The 20152-nt window shown below is 40.6% G+C and overlaps 1 protein-coding gene across 12 annotated transcripts in view; it reads left to right on the top strand.

The window, feature by feature from the left end:
* Positions 1-20152, top strand: part of TANC1 (tetratricopeptide repeat, ankyrin repeat and coiled-coil containing 1) — a 239983-nt gene that overhangs the window by 54581 nt on the left and 165250 nt on the right. For 10 of the 12 annotated variants that reach the window (XM_078451248.2, XM_078451245.2, XM_078451251.2 and 7 more), the window contains exon 1: positions 766-878. The exons of 1 other annotated variant lie outside the window; for it this stretch is intronic. The gene's annotated coding sequence lies outside the window, so the exon portion shown is untranslated. Of the gene's footprint in view, positions 1-765; positions 879-11947; positions 12100-20152 lie in introns of those variants that run through there. One more of the 12 variants, XM_078451241.2, reaches the window with a different exon arrangement.

Here is a 20152-nt window from a genome sequence, read left to right as displayed (position 1 = left end):
AAGCCTGCCGTTGGCATCTTCTTGTGACAAGAGCAGGAGGTTGGGATAGGGGGTGACAGGTAACACCAGCCCTGGGGAGACTGGTAGGAGGGGAGGTCAAGGCAGAAGGAAACAGATGCTAGAACTCAGATCCCCGAGAGGCTTTTTGAGCTCAGAGGACGGTCTGGTGGGGGGATACTGTAGGTGTGGGGCAGGGCATGCAGTGGGGGTGTTTGAGCTGTGTGTGGAGGATGACTAATTTCCAAAGTGCAAGAGAGGTGCTTCAGGATGAGGGACCTGGGAGAGCAGAGGTGTGAAATTGAGCGGTGTGTTCAGAGTGAGCTGTGTCCAGAGCTGGGATCTGTGAAGAGTGAGGCAGGAAGTGTGGGAACATCAGCACCCTGAGTGTTTTAGAGAGGTTCTGGGCTCCTTATCTCAAACCTTTGAAACATGTCTTTGTGTACTGGGTTGCAAACCGATTAGCCTCACTTAAAACCTGAGCTAGGAGAAGTAAACAGATACTTCAGTACCTTGCTCAAGACAAGGAACTTTCAGTAAATGTCCCCGGTCAGCTTGGATAGAGGGCATCAGAAGAAAGAACAAATTTTCTCAGTTTTGCCATCCCCTCAACCTGCTTTCTCCTCTGTTAAGAGTATGTATATGGGTTGACGTCTCTTTTGTCTCCATCATGGCTTGGTTGGGAGTTTCAGGGAGGTTGTGGCTGGTTTTGTAAACTCTTTGCTTCTCATCTCCTAGGGTGAATGTGCTCACATGTTGTCTTTTTTCCAGTTCTCTTTCTAGCTTTCTGTGGTTGACTTGTCCCGAGGAACTTTCTGGGTGCACCCCGAGTGAGCCAGCTTCTTTCTGTTGCAAACAAGTGGAGTCTAGGGTGAGGCAAGGTGAGTGAGATCCATGGCAAACCCATCCTCTGACAGACCACCTTTTCCAAGATTGGTTATTCTCTGAAAATTTTGAGGACTTTGGAAGTAAATTGGCTTTTTAGTCAAATTTAAGAAGAAATTTTTAAAATTGGTGTCTTAATTACTAGGTGAAAACACTCTTGTTAATAGGGATGCTTCAATACATTTTTTTCCAGAACTTTTCTGAGTTTTTGGGTCTCTCTTTATGGTTCCTAGCATGGTACTTTTCCAGTGAAAACATTTAGTACGTGTTGTGTGAATAGCTTAATACCTTAGTGCTGACAGTTTGCAAATACAGAAGTCCTGTTAAGTTATTCTGAATTGTGTCTCTTCTCTTTTCTGGGTTTCAAGGAGGATTGTTTAGTTGTGTTCCTTTAGGAACTCTGTACTATTGTTTTCCTGTACTGCAGTTCTACATGTAAATTTTGAAACAAAAATACCTACCTCAAGGGTTTTGGTGAAGCTGGAGGCTCCTGATGGCTAAAACTTTTGTTCTTTTCAGGGGCACCTGGGTGGCTCAGTCAGTTAAGCGTCTGATGTTGGCTCAGGGCATGATCTTGCATGAAATCTTTGTGATTTCAAGCCCCTTGTTAGGCTCTCTGCTGTCAGCACAGAGCCTGCTTTGGATCCTCTGTCTCCCTCTCTCTCTGCCCCTCTTTTACTCTCTTTCAATCTCTCTCTCAAAAATAAACAAATGATAAAAAAAAAATACATACATAAAACTTTCGTTCTGTTCACATTGTTATATTCCCTATCTCTAATGTGTAACAGTTAGTAGGGCTCAAATATTCGCTCTTTCCTTTAAGAAGAGAGTTGGCTGAGAACAGAATCTTCAATCCCATCTTAAGTGAGCCCAGCTTGGAGGGTTGTTATTTATCCTCCACTGCTCACAGTTGAGACCGTGGAGCAGGAATCCCTAGGAGGTCCAGGACAGAGTGGTTGACTGAGGGTTCTGAAGACCACTCCATATTCCTTCTCCTCTCTGAGTGGTGGAAGGGGCCCCCATAGGAGATGAGGGTCAAGGTTAAAGCTGCCTCCAAACTTCCGTGAATTCTCGAAACGTGCATGCAACGTGCAGGTGCACTATGCCATCTGTCTTGTGTGGCTTGCTGGCAGGATTTCATATCCTGTACTCACCCCTCCTGCCATGCCTCACTCTTCCATGAAGAACACAGTGGTCACATTGCCCCTAAAACTTTGGGGGATCCTGACAAAAAGTAAAGCTTGTCAGAAGGAGCATGGCTGGGGAATACACATCAGAATCTAACATGAAGCTTTAGAAATTAGAATACCGGGACTCCCCCCCCCGCCCCCCCCCGCCCCCAGGTGTGCTAAACTAGAATTTTGAGGATGGGGAGGGAGTCCTTACTATTTATGTTTGCTTTTTTAAAAGCTCCTCAAGAGGTGATAGTGTATAACTTCTTGAAAAATATTTGTATGTGGAGTAGACTTAAAAACAAAGAAGTTCTTTCTTAGGCTGAGCAGATGTTTGGGGGAATTATTTTTGAACTCTACTAACTAGTTTAACCAGTTTATACAGCCAAGCCAAACATTCCCTTGTTGTGCCATAATTTGTATTGTAGAACCATTTTATAACTTTAAGTTAAAATTGCCTGGGAGACAACACTTTCTATGGTTGTAAGTGTACAAAGAACGAGAAAAAATGACATTGAAGAACAATTTTCTAAATTTAATAAGAGTTAGGGCTTATTTAGAAATCCAGGTGGAAATCTGCTTAAATGGAATTTCACCCAAAGTATGCAGAGATTTGCATATTGAAACCAAAGCTTTTTGACCTGTGGTGACACCATTTTCAAAGTAATATTGAAATAGCAATTTAAATATATTGCCCTTAGAGATTTATTTGACAGGAAATTTATTTAGTAAGGTATACATTTTTTTCCCCTTCCGGGACGTTTCTTGGTGGTAGAGAATTAGCTAATTTTTCTTTATTCCTTCCCTGGGACCATCTTCAGGAAGTAGATAGGAGCTTAATAGCAAAGATCAAGTTAAATGTTTTTTAACTATGTCTTTTTTGCAAATTCCCTTTCTCTGGAAGAAAACCTTGCAATTTGTTACTTGAGGTTTTAATAGTTTAATTGATTTGACAGAGAATAGGTTTCTTTTCAAGATCAAAGAATCTTACTGTTTAGTAGGACTTCACAGATGGCCTATTATCTGTTTTTTATTGCCTCAACTTCATGGAAACTGCTCTTGTTAAGGTTACAAATGACCTCTGCTAGGACTCTTGGCGTGACTTTTCTGTAGCACTTGATACTACTGACTTATTTAGTTTTGAGAGAGCATGAGCGGAGGAGGGGCAGGAGTGGGGGCAGAGGATCCAAAGGTGGCTCTGCACTGACAGCAGCGAGCCCAATGAAGGGCTCGAACTCATGAACTGTAAGATCATGCCCTGAGCTGAAGTCGGATGATCAACTGACTGAGCCACCTAGGTGCCCCTTTTGCACCATTTCTGATATTTGCATCCCTGCCCCCTCCCCTGCCTCTACAAGGCACCTCATCTCTAGGCTTCTGTCTGCTTTTCCCACATTGGTCATTGGCACTATTCAAGCCAGAAATGTGACTCATCCTTCATCCTCCCTCAGTCAGCCCATATCTTAATTTGCAATTAAGTTCTATCACTTTAATAACCTAAATAATAAAGGAAAAGGCCAGTCCACTGACATTTAAATATTATAGGTATTAAAAGTTGCAGTTTGGTTTGTATAAGCAGATAGAATAACATGAGACAATTGTGACCATTTATATAATACACATTTTATGCTCAGCGTAGGCCTACATATGTTGTCATGTTATTTCTAATTTTCACAACTATTCTGTGGCATATTATCTCTGTTATAAATGAGGACTCTAAGGTTCAGAGAGATTAAATTACTGGCCTAGGATCACAGGGCAAGTAAAGCATGGTGGGGTTGGGATGGGGGGATTTTAAACCTGTGGGTTGGTCTGCCTGACTCCAAAGCCTTTAACACCATGTCACCATGTCTTGCTGTGTTCCCATAATGCCACAGTGCCATTGTAGACCTCTGGTTGGTAGGTTGACTTTGTTGAGGAACTGGGTGTTATTCAAATTTGTGTGTCCTATATTTTTTCATAATAGTAGGTGCTAAAGGCAAGATTTTTTTTTAAATGGGGACTTTCTAAAAAAGTGTTTATTCGTTTATCCTGAGAGAGAGAGTGCACACACAAATGAGGAAGGGGCAGAGAGAGTAGGAGAGAGAGAATCCCAAGAAGGATCTGTGCTGTGAGTGCAGAGCCCGACACAGGGCTTGATCCCAAGAACGGTGAGATCATTACCTGAGCCGAAATCAAGAGTTAGACACTTAACCAACTGAGCCACCCAGGCACTGCTAAAGACAAGATTCTTTTTTTTTTTTTTTTTTTTTAAATATATGAAATTTATTGTCAAATTGGTTTCCATACAACACCCAGTGCTCATCCCAAAAGGTGCCCTCCTCAATACCCATCACCCACCCTCCCCTCCCTCCCACCCCCCATCAACCCTCAGTTTGTTCTCAGTTTTTAACAGTCTTTTATGCTTTGGCTCTCTCCCACTCTAACCTCTTTTTTTTTTTTCCTTCCCCTCCCCCATGGGTTTCTGTTAAGTTTCTCAGGATCCACATAAGAGTGAAACCATATGGTATCTGTAAAGACAAGATTCTTAATGGCAAAGCCATGGACCATGTCTTCTGTGGCTTTATCTGGGTTCAGTTCCTGGTTCTTAGATGTGCATTAGCTAGGTAGCCAAGGTTAGGATGGTGGGATCATGCTGCTTATCCTCCCAGAGTTCTTATGAGAAACAGGTGGGATAGCAGAAGAAAAAGTGCTCTAAAATTTGGGTGCGTTTTGGGGGAAATGATTAGTTGTGGATGTCAATAATTGACTGCTCAGATGAGCCTCTCTTTAAGTTTTTACTTTATAATTACATTTAGTTAGCATACAGTATTTATATTAGTTTCAAGTGTACAATATAGTGATTCAACACTTCCATACACCGATTGGTGCTCATCATTACCAGTGCACTCCTTAATCCTCATCATCTCTTTCACCCCTCCCTGCCCACTTCCCCTCTGGTAACCATCAGTTATCTATAATTAAGAGTCTGTTTCTTGGTTTGTCTCTCTCATTTTTTTCCTTTGCTCATTTTTGTTTCTTAAATTCCACATGTGAGTGAAATCATAGATATTTGCCTTTTCTCTGACTTACTTCGCTTAGCATTTTAATATCTAGCTCCATGTTGTTGCAGATGGCAAGATTTCATTCTTTTTTATGGTTGAGTAATATTCTGTTGTATGTATATACATATACATATGTAGGTGTATGTATATATACATATACATATATATATATATATATGTGTGTGTGTGTGTGTATACATAACCTCATCTTCTTTATCCACTCATCAGTTATAATTTGGCTATTGTTGATAATGTTGATATAAACATAGGTGTGCATGTATTCCTTTGGATTAGTGTTTTTGTACTCTTTGAGTAAATAGCCAGTAGTGCAATTGCTGGATCATAAGGTAGTTACATTTAAAAATTTTTGAGGAACCTCCATATTGTTTTCCACAGTAGCAGCACTAGTTTGCATTCCTACCAATAGTGCACTAGGGTTCCTTTATCTCCACATCCTTGCCAACACCTGTCATTTCTTGTGTTGTTGATTTTAGCCATTCTGACGAGTGTGAGGTGATAGCTTATTGATTTGCATTTCCCTGGTAAGTGATGATGAGCATTCTTTCATGGGTTGGCCATCTGTATGTCTTCTTTGGAGAAATGTCTGTTTATGTCTTCTGCCCATTCCTTTTTTTGTTTTTGTTTGTTTGTTTGTTCTTAAGTTTATTTATTTGATAGAGACTGAGACAGCACAAGTTGGGGAGGGGTAGAGAGAGAAGGGGAGAGAGAGAGAATCCTAAGCGAGCTCTGTGCTGCCAGCACAGAACCTGATGATGCAGGGCTCAGATTCATGAAACTGCGAAATGTGACCTGAGCCAAAACCAAGAGTCGGATGTTTGACTGAGCCACCCAGGCACCCTGTCTTCTGCCCATTTCTTAACTGGATTATTTGTTTTTTGTGTGTTGAGTTGTAGAAGTTCTTTATATATTTTGGATACTAACCCTGTATTGCATTAAGTCATTCGCAAATATCTTCTCTCATTCTGTAGTTGTCTTTTATTTTTGTTGTTTCCTTCGCTGTGCAGAAGCTTTTCATTTTGATGTAAACCCATTAGTTTATTTTTGCTTTTGTTTTTCTTGCCTCATGAGACCTATCTAAAAAGAAGTTGCTAGGGCTGATGTCAAGGAGGTTACTTAAGTCTGTGTTCTTTGAAGATTTTTATGGTTTCAGGTCTTGCATTTAGATCTTTAATCCATTTTGAATTTATTTTTGTGTATGGGGTAAGAAACTGGTCCAATTTCATTGTCTACCATGTTGGTATCCAGTTTTCCCAGCACCTTTTGATGAAGAGACTTTCTTTATCCCATTGGATATTCTTTCCTGCTTTGTTGAAGATTGACCATATAATTTTGGGTTTATTTCCGGATTTTCTACTCTGTTCTATTTATCTGTGTGTCTGTTTTTGTGCCAGTACCATACTGTTTTGATTACTACAACTTTGGTTTTTTTGTTTTGTTTTGTTTTTGTTTTGTTTTGTTTTGTTTTAAGATTATAAGTAATCTTGGGGCGCCTGGGTGGCTCAGTCGGTTAAGCGGCCGACTTCGGCTCAGGTCGTGATCTCGCGGTCCGTGAGATCGAGCCTCGCGTCGGGCTCTGTGCTGACAGCTCAGAGCCTGGAGCTGGTTTCGGATTCTGTGTTCCCTCTCTCTGACCCTCCCCTGTTCATGCTCTGTCTCTCTCTGTCTCAAAAATAAATAAACATTAAAAAAAATTAAAAAAAAAAAAAAGATTGTAAGTAATCTCTACACCCAAGTGGGGGCTCTTAACAACCCTGAGATAAAGAGTTGCATGCTCTACTTGCTGAGCTAGCCAGTCCTTGAGCATGGAACGTCTTTCCATTTTTTTCGCCTTGTCTTCAGTTTTTTTCATCAGTATTTTATACTTTTCGGAGTATAGGTCTTTTCACCACTTTGGTTAGGTTTAATCCTAGGTATCGTATTGTTTTTTTGAGCAATTGTATGTGGGATTGATTCCTTACTCTTCTGCTTCATTTTTAATGTATAGAAATGCAACAGATTTCTATACATTGACTTTGTATCCTGAGACTTTACTGAATTTGTTTATTGGTTCTAGCAGTTTTTTGATGGAGTCTTTTAGGTTTTGTATATACAATATCCTGTAATCTGCAAATAGTTAAAAGTTTTACTTCTTCCGTATTGATTTGGTTTCCTTTTACTTCTTTTTGTTGTCTGACTGTTGTGGCTAGGACTTCCACTACTATGTTGAATCAAAGTGGTGAGAGTGGACATCCTTGTTTTGTTTCTGATTTTAGGAGAAAAGCTCTGTTTTCCCCCCTATAGGATGATGTTAGCTATGCTTTTTTTCATATATGGCCTTTATTATGTTGAGGTATGTTCCCTCTAAACCTACTTTGAGGGTTTTTAGCACAAATGGATGTCGTACTTGGTCAAATGCTTTTTCTACATCTGTTGAAATGATCACATGGTTCTTATCCTTTCTTTTGCTAATGTGGTGTATCACGTTGATTTGAGAATATTGAACCATCCTTGCAACCCAGGAGTACATCCACTTGTGGTGAATGATTTTTTTTTTTTTTTTTAATGTACCGTTGAATTCAGTTTGTTAGTATTTTATTGAGAATTTTTTCATTTATGTTCATCAGGGACACTGCCTATAGTTCTTTTTTGGTGGACTTTTTATCTGGTATTGGTATCAGAATAATGCTGCCCTCATAGAATGAATTTGGAAGTGTTCCTTCCCTTTCTGTTTTTTTTTAGTGTAGTTTGAGAATAGGTATTAACTCTTCTTTAAATGTTCGGTGGAATTTGCCATGAAGTCATCTGGGAATTTTTTCAATTAAAAAATTAAATTTCTTTGTCGGTCATCAGTCTGTTCAAGTTTTTTTTTCTTCTTGTTTCAGTTTTGGTAGTTTGTATGTTTCTAGGAATTGATCTATTTCTTCTAGGTTATCCAACTTGTTGACATATAATTTTGAATAATTATGATTATTGGTATTTCTGTGGTGTTGGCAGTTATTTCTCTTCTCTCATTTGTGATTTTATTGAGTACTTTATCTTTGTTTTCTTGGTGAGTCTGCCTAGAGGTTTTATTCGTTTTATTGAATTTTTTTTTCCCCAAAGAACTAGTTCCCGGTTTCATTGACCTGTTGTATTGTCCTTTTTTAGTTTCTATATTGTTTATTTTGCTCTAATATTTATTAGTTGCTTCCTGTTGCTAGCTTTAGGTTTTGTTTGTTCTTTTTCAAGCTCCTTTATGTGTAAGGTTAGGTTATTTGAGACTTTTTTTTTTTTTTAATTCTTGAGGTAGGCCTGTATTGCTATAAACTTCCCTCCTAGAACTGCTTTTGCTGCATCCCAGGGATTTTGGACCATCTTAATTTTCATTTGTTTCCATGTACTTTTTAAATTTTATTTCCTGGTTGATCCATTTTTAGTAACATGTTGTTTAACCACCATGTATTTGTGGTCTTTCCAGGTTTTTTCTCATGGTTGACTTCTAGTTTCATAGTATTGTGGTCAGAAAGTACTCATGGTATGATTTTGATCTTGAATTTGTTGAGGTTTATTTTGTGGGCTAGTAGGTGTTCTATTCTGGAGAATGGTCCATGTGCACTTGAAAGTAATGTGTATTCTGCTGTTTTAGGATGAAATGTTCTGAATATACCTCTTAAGTCCATCTGGTCCAGTGTGTCATTCAAAGCCGTTGTTTCCTTGTTAATTTTCTGCTCAGATGATCTGTCCTGGATGTTATGGTCCCCTTCTATTATTGTATTTTGATCCATTAGTTTCTTTATGTTTGTTATTAACTGTTTAATGTATTTGGGTGCTCCCATTTGGGTAAATAAATATTTGGGTGCTCCCATTTGGGTAAGTAAATATTAACAGTCATTACATCTTCTTGTTAGATTATCTCCTTTATTATTATATAGTGTTATTCTTTGTCTTTAAATACAGTCTTTGCTTTAAAGTCCATTTTGTCCCATATATGTATTGCTACTCCAGTTCTCTTTTGATATCCATTTGCATGATAAATATTTCTCTGTCTCCTCACTTTCAATCTGCAGGTGCCTGTTGGTTTGAAATGAATCTCTTGTAGAGCCTTGGAGCTTTTATCTTTGTTTTTAAATAACAGCATGTGAAAATGTAGATTCTTCTGAATCTCTGGTCATGCTGTTTGACTCATTCACATGCTGGTCATAATGTAGGCAGAAAAAGCCCTTTCAAGTAAAGACTTTGTGGATAAGGATAGCATACATAGATCTGGTTATTCAAGCTTAGCTGTGTTAGAACAGGTGAGGGTACAAAAACCAGAGAGAGTATGTATGTAAGTAGAGGCAGGTGAATTATTGATTGATTGATTTACATTTATTTATTTTTGAGAGACAGAGCACAAGCAGGGGAGGGGCAGAGAGAAGGAGACACAGAATCTGAAGCAGTCTTCAGGCTCCCAGCAAGTGTTCAGCACAGAGCCTGATGTGAGGCTCGAACCCACAAACCAGGAGATCATGACCTGAGCTGAAGTCGGTCACCTAACCGACTGAGCCACCCAGGCACCCTGAGGCAGGTGAATTAAACAGAGTCTATTGACATTTTTTATTTAGTTAAATTGATCTTGGGAGGATGGATTTGAACATGGGTTGTGGTATACTAAAGCAAACTCCAAATCAAGGAGAGGAGGTTCTATACTTTGTATCCTCATAGGTCTCTCCTTTTGCCCTGTCCTGAGAAGGAAATACTCCTTGTTTTCCATCATCCTTCTCCCTTTTGCATCAAATTTTGATAACAAAAGTTTTTCTAAGGAGAGTGTCCCCTTTAATAAATACATAAAACCAATTTGTCATTGTAGAATTTAAAAATTGCTTAACATTTCAAAGTCTCTTTTTTTTTTTTTTTTTTTTTTAACAAAGTTGCCCTGTAACTTTGGAGGCAATGCTGTATTTTGTAGGGTTGTTTTAACTAGAATATAACAGAGGTAACCTAAAGCATAGTGGGTCCTCGGTGAATAGTAGCTCCTATTGTACCCACTTAGTTATCAGAAGCCTACAGTTTCAGATTTAAAAAGGCTTTTGCTGGTCCATGAAGAAAAAATTTGGGAAGGATTGATGTGAGATGGGAAGGGAGTCAGGAGAGTCTAAGGCAGTGGTTCCCAGGCGTTGGACCTTGAGAAACAGAGTCTTCACAAGCTCAGACTTACTAGAAATATAATGTCTCAGCTTCAAACCAGACCTAAAAATCAGTGGCAGTGGGACTCCACAATTTGCCTTATTAGCAAGCCCTAGAGGGGATTTTGATGCACTTTAACTGACCTGAAGTTAGAAAAATTAGGCTGCAGGCTCCCCAAGTAGTCCAGTGGGGGGGATATAGTGAAGACCTCCCCAGAATTGTGGGAGTGGAGGGGCTGGAACTGGTGAGACTTAGTAATTTGATTGGCTATTGATCAGACCAGGAAGGAGGCCATGAGGATGTAGGGGGCTTGAGTCTGGTAGACTAAGCGGGGGTGGTGCTATCAACAGGAACCTGGAGCCCAGCCTGGTGAGTGGGTGTTGGAGGTCAGGGGAAGAGAAAGGTGAGTTTAGTTTGGGACACTTTGAGTTTGTGTTGCCAGGGTTGATGTCAGCAAGTTGGAAATAGAGTACTGGAACCACAGCACAGGTAAAACAATGGGGAAACCATATTTGTGAGCTGCCTGAGTGAAGGTAGCTGTTGAAGTGGGTATTCAGATAATTTTTCCGAGGAAAATGGTGCACAGAAAAGAGCTGAGATTGATGGGTTTGGAATTGGATGTTTGCGATAATAGCATTCAGTTTCTCCTTCGGCAGTATAAGTAGAAATATTGAGGAATACATTATGATAATAGTTTTAAATGAAACCAGATGATCGCAAACACGTTGGAGTTCATAATGCTACCTTTAGAGGCCCCATTCTGGGCAATAGAGGCTGATTTTGGACATCATTTAATCTGGGGATCTAAAGTTTAGGGTGCCAAAGGCAAGGTTCTTGTGGAGTCCAGATTCAGAGCGAAGGTGGCCTGGGGCAGGCCGCTGAGTTTCCCTATCTCAGCCTCATTATGTGTCAAAGAGAACAAGGAGAGTTCTACCTTCTTGCTGTGAGGATGAAACAGGACCCCTCACTGTGGAAAAACTTAACCGTGCCTGCTGAAGGGTGCTTTTGTGTCTCTACCTGGGCTGTGGTTTTTATGACGTTTTGTTGGATTTGTGGAGTAAAGGTCTTATGTTTGTAACAAATTTACAGTATTGGTTTAAGTACTGAGATAATTTTAAAAAGTTGTAAGTCTGGGGGCGCCTGGGTGGCTCAGTCGGTTAAGCGTCCGACTTCGGCTCAGGTCACGATCTCACGGTCCGTGAGTTCGAGCCCCGCGTCAGGCTCTGGGCAGATGGCTCAGAGCCTGGAGCCTGTTTCCGATTCTGTGTCTCCCTCTCTCTCTGCCCCTCCCCCGTTCATGCTCTGTCTCTGTCTCAAAAATAAAAAAACGTTAAAAAAAAAAAATTTAAAAAGTCGTAAGTCTGAATCGGAGATGGATGGCTTTGTGGTTTTCAGTGAATTATCAATACATTGAAATATGTGTTTTATTAGGTTTGTGAGAAGGCAGAAGGGAGTCGGCTTGGGAAGTTTGCATAAAAACAAGGACCAGATAGTTAAAAAGCTATATCCAGCTTTGTTGTAGACTCAAATATTTTTCTGTACGAGAAAGATGTTTCCCTGAGACCACGGAAAGTTAGTACATCTGTGCAACATCTTCATTATATCTAGAACAATTTCACATCCACTGTTTCTAATTCAGAGTCATTCAAGAAACATGTGTTCCTGTTTTTCACTGGGTTCTAATTGGGATGTTTTTCCTTAAAGGGACCACACACTTCTATTTAGGAAATAACTTTGTCAACTGTGCTGCAACTACAAGGAACCTTCTCAGTTTGGAGACTGTAGAATCTGAAACTCACCCTCCCACCCCACCTCCCCCAGCTTCAAAGAAAAGGGATCTATCTGTGTATATATAGGTATGTGCATGTGTGACTTCACAATAGTGATTTTGTTCCTTAGGTCTCAGATATGCTTCATACTGTTGGTATGTGTTAAAAGAAGTGGCGACAGAATCCACGATCAAAGGTTTCACTGCAGAGTTACTAAGGACTTTAATTGAACCTTTCACTGCATTTTAGAGGGAAAACAATCTGATGTTCATACGTAGCCTGTCACATAACTTCACGTGTAAAGCTTGAACTTCATAGGTTTGATTAAACTTCTGTGGGACTCCTAAAAATAATAACAGTTGTGATCTCTATGCATAGGGAATTACTCTGTAATTCACAGTTTAGCCAAAGTGTTTGCTGTTGGGTCGGGTTTGAATGCTACCAGTTTAGCCCAGCGCTACCCTCCTGGTTCTTCTACAGCTACACAAGGCTTGCATCTTCCTGGGAAATTTGGCTGCTGCCAGAGCTGAAACTGTGAGCCAGACTTAGGTAATTTTATTAGTCTAGAAAAAGTATTACGCTCCTGCAGCTGTTGTTGTAGGTCCTAGCCATGAAAACAAAAACCGTCTCAGTTACCCGGGATCCATGAGAAACTGGCAATAGCCCAATGTTAAGTCCATGTATTTTGGACTCTGAATTATATTTATCTTCATATGGGTATCCCCTGATTTAGGGCACACAGCTGGGGAATGGCCTGACCGTATGAGGCAGTGCGTGTGGGAGAGGCCAAGCCTTGGGTATCACCCTTAACTAGGAAGCCTGATCCAGTTAATTGGAAGACTATACTTGCTGGACCTTAAACACTTTTAAAAAGGATAAGGAGAGCATCCAAGAAAACAACACCATAATAAAATACACTTGTCCCATATATCCAACCTGGCTTTCCTGTTTTTGTATATTGTCTCACGGTGTAAATCCCCACAGGTCTTTTTCTCCTGCAATGCCAGGCTGGTTATTGTGGGTGGGTTAATAATTTGGTGGTGATGGACTTTCTTGTTAAGTAGAACTTTTATAGATTACTATGAACACTAATCATGGGACTTGGCATTTAATTGCTAGGAGTGGTGCATACGTGAAATACCCCATCTTGCTAATGTGTGCCAGTCAGTAAATTGCGGTTTAATTTTCTGAATTTCAGTGGTTCTGTTAGTGGGATAAAACTGAGCTACTGTTTCTCTGGAAGCTCCTGGGCTATTAGACCACTTAGCAAGTCTGAGTAATTGTCCTGTTGAGTCTGACTCTGATTCTTTGAGTCAGGGTTCCTAATCCTGAGATCATTGGATGCACTTCAGGGGTTCTGTGAATGTGGATGGATGGAGAAAAAAATTTACATCTTTATTTTCACAACCTTTAACCAGAATGTGGCTTTTCCTTAAGTCATGAAAACATGCAGCATACAGTAGCACCTGTGGCTTTGGCAAGTAGAAATCAGATTTTGGTATCACATTGTGGGAAATAGTTTAAACCATCGTTTATGCCCATAATTGCTGAGAAAACTACAGTAGCTGTTAGCCCTGCTGCTGTGTCTTGTTATGTATGTGTTAAGCACACATCACTATTATCACATCTTTGCTTCTTAAATAGTTTTATATGTGCATTTCAGTGTAACTGATTTTCTTTGCAAGCGTATTTTCTTCATCAGAATCATTCAGAAACATTCTCATGAGAGGATCTAGATTGCTGAAGCAGTACGTGTCCCTTAAAAGGTCATAAGCTTCTGCCTTGGATGGCATCCTTGTGTCTTTCTCATCTTGCTTTGAGACTAGATTAGTTAACTTAAAAAAAAAAGAAAAGTCTTAACATATTTGGCTTTTGCTTCCTAGTTGTCTTTGACTTTTATCATCTGGAGCTCTGACTTCCCCCCATTTTGGGGCTCTTGGGGTGAATGATAAAATAAGACCATCCCCTATTTCCAGGTGACCTTTCTTAGGGCCCACTGTAGCAGTCCCCCTTAAGACGGCTTACTACAATGAGTGTTTATGGCCAACAATGGTTTCCCTTACAAATTTCAGAAAAGAATACACAGTGTTCCATGTGTTGATATTTGCTGTAGCTATGGAAAAGATGATATTTGCTGTAGCTATGTATTAGTTTCAGTGAGTTTTCCACTGCATTATTGTGGCAGGCATACCCTAGTTTATTTTAGAACTTTCTATCCAAAGTTAAAACCTTATTATGTCTATTTGGACTGTGTAAAACTGCCCAGAGAAATGCTGGGCACCAGGCCATTCCTTGCCCCATCTCCTATTAACAGGTTTTATGAAATTCATTCAGTGAGAAATGGGGTGGGATTTTTGAGATCCTTTTGAATACACAGTTCCTAACTTCTGGATGTTAGGAATAGGGGAAGCATTGCCCGTGTGACCTGGAGGTCTCTATCCCAAATACTCTCCCCCATTGGCAATATGGCCCATCTTCCAGTATTGTTCTTTTGTGAGCTCAGGAATTGAAGAACTTGCTTATTCTAGCATGTATTTTGTAGCATGACACCTCCAGGTCACAAATATTGACAACACTGATGGTTGAAATAACTCCTGGATGCCTAGCAGAACTTGGGCAAGTGGACAGTAGGTGTCTCTCAATAGAGCCAGACTCTTTTTCAGTATAGGTTTCAGACCTGGGATGCTGCTCTGTGGATGGAGGGGTGTGTGTGTGTGTGTGTGTGTGTGTGTGTGTGACCAACGATGATTTTTTTTTTCCTCCTATTTGGCAGTTTTTTTCTGTCTGTCCACCTCATCAGGCCTCTGGGAGCTAGTCTGTCTCATTTTTTAATTAAAAAAGGAGGCATAGGAGGGACTATATAGTTAGGCTCTAGAGCAGGACAATCTGGATGGACACCCTGGTTCTGCTCCCTTGAGCTGTGTGACCCCGAGCAAATCACTAGCTTCTCTCTGCCTTTGTAGAATCGGGATCTTAATAGTACCTTCTGTGGATGGTGGTGGTAAGGATTAAATAACAATATATGTAGGCTAAGTGCTTAGAGCAAGGCCTGGTATGTAGTTAGTGTGAAATAAGTGTTGCTGGGTGCACATTAGAATCACCTAGGGGAGTTTAAAAAAAAATGACACTGGGTGTTGGGAACTCCCATGCTAATGAAATTAGGACCTGGTGGAGGGGAGGTTATAACCTTGTTTGGAGCATCCTAGCACATCACTGACAGGAGTGGAGGAGGGATTTTGATGTCTTCTGTAGGGCTTTAAGTGAAGGATCCATCTGTCAGCTACATAAGCAAGAGATCTTTGTGTAATGAATAGCTGCCTTTCACGGCATCTTTGAAGTTGTCTGACCTTTTTCACTTTGAGGCCAGATGCAGTGCAATTTAAAAAATTTAATTTCTTTAGATTTATAATACCAGACTTCATTCAGCTGGCATTGATTGATTACCTTTTAGCAGTTTTTGAAAAATGGACTTTCTGACATGTCTTCAAGGTCTCTTCTCCTTTCCTATAAAGGCTTATCACCCATGCCATAGACTCCACTGAGGGGCTCTTTTTTCATCTGCAGTGATGGTTTAGCAGTGATGGTTTACCAGCTACTATGATTACAGTGGTCTTATGAACCAGAAATAAAATTTTCCCTGTGAAATTATAGCACCTGTAGGTGGAAGAGGCCTGGTTGTCCAGTCAAGCCAGAAAGGGAGCAGTATTCCTGTTAGATACAGGAGTCCATAAAAGGGGAAATAACTAGCCCAAAGTTATTTTGTTTACATAATGCCTTCTATCCTTATTAAGGGAGTTGTAGTTGCTATACATCAAGAAGGTAGTCAGTGTAAGCTGGGAGCTCATAGATCTGTTAAATGACACAAGTGGAAAACTTCCCAGAAAGGAGAAGGGAAAAGAGAAGAAAATGTAATCAGTGTGGTTGTTATAGAGCTAACTGCCATTGTGAGGAACAGGGCTTGGGTCTCCAGTTGCTGTAAACCTTACAGGGGAGCATCCTGTGACCCTAGTTATATCCTCTACAGAGTTGTGTGAGAGAGGATGGAAGGAAGCATGTTCAAAGACTGGTTCATATTCAAACCCTGGGTGGTCCTCCGTGGGTTTTGACCTCATGGCCAGTGGGGCTCACGCTTGATGTTGGCCTTCTCCCAGCTCTCCTTGGCTGGATCCATAACAACTACACTTTCACCCTTATGCAAAAGCCACCTTGTCTTTGAAGCTTGTATTATGCACTCTCCTGGTCACCTCCCTGTCCCCCTCCTCTCCTCCCCCCAGTTCATTGAGGACTTTGGAGTCAGCCAGTCAGTGCCTGAGCTTTCAAGTTCTAGTTCCACCTTTACACATTGTGTAACTTTGAGAAAGTTGTTAATCTCTCTAAGCCTTTCTGCTTCTTTTGGTTATTAAAAAAAAAAAAAAAATCAGTAAGCTATCTCACAGGATTTTTTTTTTTTTTTTTTGAGGATAAAAGGAGATTATATATGTATGTAAAACTCTTCACTTTACCTGATATATAGTAAAACTTAGTAAATACTAGCTATTCGGGTGATGGTTGATATCCCAAATGCTGCCTCCATTACTGTAATAAGCATCTGAATGGCCCTTCCATACACCAGGAATCAAGTTCCGTGATTTCTTTGCTTCCAGCAACCTGGGCTTGAAGACATTCCACTTTACCAAACAATGCTGTTGGCCATCATGTGATCTTTATCATTGTCTGGAATTGTTCCACATCCAAAATTTAAAAGTTTATTCAGAAGGACTGGACTTTTTTTCAACTTCCTCATTCACTTAGTGTGACTGTTTTGTTCTTTGATCTCCTTGAGACACAGTCCCTGTTTTCTCTGGCTATCAGACCTCTCGGGGCCTCCCTCCCTCCCTGTCTAGCCTTCATTCCATGGCGTACCACTCTCAGCACATCACAAGAGCACCCTTCTCAGTCTTGGAGCTCCTGTGCTGGCCATTCATTCGCTGGCTCATTCCTCTCCTCCTCTGGGTGGTCCGTAGGGCTGAGCATGAGGATACAGTTGCACACTCTGATCTGGTGCCATGGCTTGCTCTGCAGCCTAGATTGGGCAGTCAGAGCTGTTCAGCTGTCCTTTTAATCTTGTGCTTACCTTCCTCTCTTCTGCAAGGGCTGTTTTCAACCTTCACTGCTCCTTTCATACCTTATTTTTACTTTATAGAGAAAATGGAGGCATGAACTCCTAGCTTCCTGCCCATGTTTGTTAATATCATTTTCTTCCCTTTCCATCATATTATGTTTGACTTCGCATCCTTCTTTGCTTGGTACAAATACTTAGGAGTGTATAAAATGAAAAACTCCAAGCATAGGGCTGATTCCTTAATTGGAAAATCAGGTTGTAACCCTGTCTCTCTTTGCTGCCAGCTGGCCCAGGAGAGTCAGAACAATTTCCTCTAATCCTCAGAGCCTTGCATTTTATTAAAAAAAGTTTTTTGTTAATGTTTATTGATCTTTGAGAGAGTGTGAGCGGGGTAGGGGCAGAGAGAAGGAGACAGAGAATCCCAAGCAGGCTCGGCACTGTTGGCACAGAGCCGGATGCGGGGCCTGAACCCACGAACTGTGAGCTCATTACCTGAACCAAAATCAGATGCTCAACCAACCAAGCCACACAGGCGCCCCAGGACTTGCGTTCTAAATGACACTATTACGTTTGTTTAAATTTATTAAGGGATGGCAGTCTATTTTGAGATACAACCCTTCCCTTGGAGAATTATAGATGGAATAAAATTCTGTTCCTCCCCAAAGTATCCAGTGGTACTGGAGTGACCATACAAATTCTGTGCTGATGTGGGGAGTGGGGCAGGGTTTGACCATCAGACCTAGAGGAGGAAGCAGGTGGGTAAGAAGGCCTCAGGAGTAGGAGGGGCTTTGAGGTAGCTTTTGAAGTGGGCTCGGGGGAAATGCCTATGCTTTCTCAAATAGATCTACATATCTATGAATGTCTGGCTGGTGGTGGTGGTGGCAATATGGTGGTTACTTTGTCTTCTAGTTAGGAGCTCTAGTTAGGAGCATTGCTGTTGGAGTAGGGAGGTATGTGCTTGGTTGGGGAGCTTCCAACCTGATGGCAGCTTCTGGGTGAGCAGGGGGTTTCTGTAAGGTTGGTGCTCAATCTTGTACAACAGCCATTGGCCCGGGAGGCATAAAGATTATTGCCAGAAGTGCTGCCCTTGGTTATCTTCCCATCTGAGTTTTTCCTGGTTGGAGGAGAATGTATTGATTTCAGGGTTTGATTTTTCTGTCATTGTACTTTTTCCTTCTGTATGCATATTTGAAATACCAAAATAAAACCTCCCTGTGACCTTCTGAAGGCCTGATAAAAGAACAGATCCTGCTGTGGAAATGTATAACTTTGACCATAAACTTGGAAACCAGTGGTTAGTACTGGAAAAAATCTTAAATTATTAGTCCACACCCCTTGCCATTGATTTTTGAGTTCCCTTTCATGACAACCTGTTGTTCATTCATTTAAAAAATGTACCTAGTGTTGATTGTGTATTAGGTACATTACAAGGTGCTGAGAGGGATTTGTAGAATTAACATTTTTCAGCATGATTTTGAGTCATAACCATATATCAGTACAAAGTGGGATGTGGAATTAAAGATAACCCCAAAAATTTTTTTTTAGTGTTTCTTTATTTTTGAGAGAGAGCGAGAGCATGAGCAGGGGAGGGGCAGAGAGAGAAGGAGGCACAGAATCCGAAGCAGGCTCCAGGCTCTGAGCTGTTAGCACAGAGCCTGACGTGGGGCTTGAACATATCATGACCTGAGCTGAAGTCAGATACTTAACTGACTGAGCCACCCAGGCAACCCTAAAGATAACTTTTTATGGCTATGGCCTGGGAAGGCTTTATGGAAGAGGTAGACAAGTTGGGCTGAACAAATCTCTTCACAAAATAAAAAAGCTCCTGCAGTCAGAAGGAAGTAGCTTAGTCTTGTTTTGCTTCTAAAGTGAAAATTTCTTTTTGCCAACTAGTTCACAAAATGAGAACTTCTTTAAACAAACTTGCATATAGTAATTGTCTAGTAATTTGAAATACCAGCTTGGGAGAGTCAGGTTTTTTAATTTCTTAATTTTGTAAAAGATTTTATTATTTTTCAGGAATCTTTATACCTAATGTGTAGCTTGAACTCATGACCCTGAGATCATAAGCCACATGATCTACTGACTGAGCCAGCCAGGTGCTCTAGGAGAGTCAGGTTTTTTTGTTTTTTTTGTTTTTGTTTTTGTTTGTTTGTTTGTTTTTAAAGAAACTTTTCCCCAAACAACATGTATACCTTCCTACAGAATATGTAAAATATGGGTTGAAAGTGATTTCAATCTAATTGATAGTTTCCACTTAATTTGTGCATCAGAATTTAAACATATGAGTTGAGACTTCATGCCAATAGATCTTTTAAATTCACACTGTGGGACTCTAAATTTACTATGCATTTAATAACTCATACTCAAATCGGAAGTCTTTTTGCTTATGACCAGCCTAACTAAAGAAAAGAACAGCAGAATTAGAGGTACAGTTTGTAGAGTGGTTTTGAATAAAGAAGAGTGAATGATTGGGCCTGTGTGTCTTGGGAAATAAATTATAGCCCAGTGTCTCCCCCACCTTTTCTGGCTGACGCATCTGAATCCTGGAGAAGTTCAGTGACTTGTTCCTAGTTACAATGTGTGGGCCACAGCTGGGATTAGGTCTCTTGATTCTTAGGCGGCTTCTACTATAAGAGGGGGAAAAAAAGGCTGGGGTTAGGGGGCACGGGGCACCAGGAGCCAGAGCAGGGAGAGAGACCTACTGGAATTTCAAGTATTCATCAGGGGTTGTTTTTTCCCCAGCTTCATGGGAGCTCTAAAAGAATGTTGAGATGTGGCTCTTGCTTTCAGGAAGCTTCTATAATGTAATTTTCCGTGAATTTCCAGCCAAGGGCCAGTGCCCCAGCTAGCAGGCCCCTTTGTTTCCTTTTGTGGTCTCTATGCTGCTTTGTTTTCTTAATTTGCCCTGTTCTATATATTATTTATCTTGAAGGGTGCTTCAGACCTCCCACTGCCACCACACATTTCCTTTCTTTTAATAAACACTGAGGATTGCTAATGCAAAGAAAGTTCCACAGGTAGTCATACCAGAGGACA

This window comes from Panthera onca, chromosome C1, assembly GCF_046562875.1.
Source record: "Panthera onca isolate mPanOnc1 chromosome C1, mPanOnc1 haplotype 2, whole genome shotgun sequence".
NCBI lineage: Eukaryota > Metazoa > Chordata > Mammalia > Carnivora > Felidae > Panthera > Panthera onca.
The sequence above is the reverse complement of the archived record's forward strand: the minus strand, read 5'-3'. Positions and strand labels throughout refer to the sequence as shown.